Here is a 1,880-nt window from a genome sequence, read left to right on the forward strand (position 1 = left end):
TTGTTTCCATTTTATTTAAAAATGTTAATATAATAAATATATAATAATTACGGTATCTCTCTTAGTCTGACTCCTCCCCTTCGACCTGTCCGGCATGGGTGACCCTACCGGTAACTATTAGCATTTTCGAGTGAAGCAGGTTTGATCGCTTTGAAAGCGATTAAATCCAATTTGCCATGAATATATGTTCGACCAAAAAGGAGAGTATGTCGCCTTGTAGATTTTGAGACAATCTGATTAATATAAATATATAATGCATTAAGAATATAAATAACAAAGTTCATGCCCCGTTTTTGACGCTATTTTTGTTTCAAAGCACAAGATTTTTTGCCCTCATTAAACATCAAACGCTTACTCAAAGTATTTCGTCAATTAATCTAATAATTCAACTATCCTTAATAATCCAAGATGGAGTATATGATGTCATTAATCAATCGCAAAATGATCCAACCTGCTTTACTCGAAAATGCTGTACGTTACCGCCGGCATAGCTCTCAGGTTCATTAGAGTACTCAAACCTCCTCACCCGGCAAATGCCTTCGTTAAGGTGGAGATACCATCGAGGAGGAAAAATGTGTGAGGACAGTTTTCCTCTTTTTCATTTCACAGGATTGGGGGGTTTATTTTATTTTTATTTTTATTCTACTATAAACAAAATGATAAAATAAATTTAACATACAAAATATAATCTGAAATTTAATACAAAATAATTTATTACACGAAAATGTCCAAAATGTGCGTATAATAAAACATTTATTAGAATAATATTTATTATAGACATTCAATTATAAAGCTTAATAAGTTTTATGCAATGTAAAGAATCGCGATCAAAAGAGTCATTAATAAAGATATTAATTGTCTTTAATTGTAGAAGAAAGTACTTGTGTACTATTGGTGCATTTTGCGCAGCTTTCAAAGAAAAAATTCAAGATGCAAAAAAATAGACAAAGCTTCGATGTACATAAACGATTAAATTATAAAACAAATCGCGATTTAAAATTTGCGAGCAAACGCGACAAATAAATAAACCGACGATATTCGTAATATTCGATTGCAATACGCGTAATTTCTATAATAATCGAAATTCACACGCGAGCGCGATATAATCACTATCATTTTATGCAAAGATATTTTGACAGACATTCGAGATTTGTTATATAGCATCTATCGCCCGATTTATTTTCCAATGCGCGATTTTATACGAATGTCGCGATCAACAATAAGATATATATTCTATCTCGCTGATGGTTGTTTTAACAGAATAAAATTGGTCTTATAAGTCTTTAAATATCGTTATAAAAAATCGCGTTATTGCCACGTTTCATAGAGAATAACAGACCCAAGGATTTTAACAAGGCCGTCCCTCCGCCGAGTGATACGCTGGTTAATATTCGACAAAGAGAAGAACGATCCTAAAGGTGGCGAACGACCAACGTCTTGTTTCTATATCAGTTTCTGCAAGATCGATCCGCAAAGAAAAGTTAAGTGATCCGTTGAACGTTAGAACCGCTGCAGGAGGGAACGAATCCCGGATCTTCCGGACTGCTCCCGATAGTAATGATTTCGGTAATGAATCAACGACAGTTTAACCATTTATCTTCATTTCACGAGATTGAAAATTGCGCGAGAAAACATGTTCTTCCATTATTAAGAAATATATCTCTTTATTGAAAAATAAATGGACATAACAATTTTTTATGAAAATGTGGTTACGAGCAATTATATTTATGGATAATAAAATACATGCATCGTTATTATAGCTAGTGTTAAATGTGCGAATACAAATAATTCTCGGGTACCAATTATTCGAGACGAATCGAACCCGATAACAGCAAAATTTAAAATATTTCAATTCAAATACTTTGCAAGATAAAATAAAT

General features: G+C 32.7%; 1 protein-coding gene across 3 annotated transcripts in view; it reads left to right on the forward strand.

The window, feature by feature from the left end:
* Positions 1 to 1,880, forward strand: part of LOC115235763 (rho GTPase-activating protein 20-like) — a 199,780-nt gene that overhangs the window by 62,720 nt on the left and 135,180 nt on the right. The window lies entirely within an intron of this gene.

Source organism: Formica exsecta, unplaced genomic scaffold, assembly GCF_003651465.1.
Source record: "Formica exsecta isolate Colony F162 unplaced genomic scaffold, ASM365146v1 scaffold233, whole genome shotgun sequence".
NCBI lineage: Eukaryota > Metazoa > Arthropoda > Insecta > Hymenoptera > Formicidae > Formica > Formica exsecta.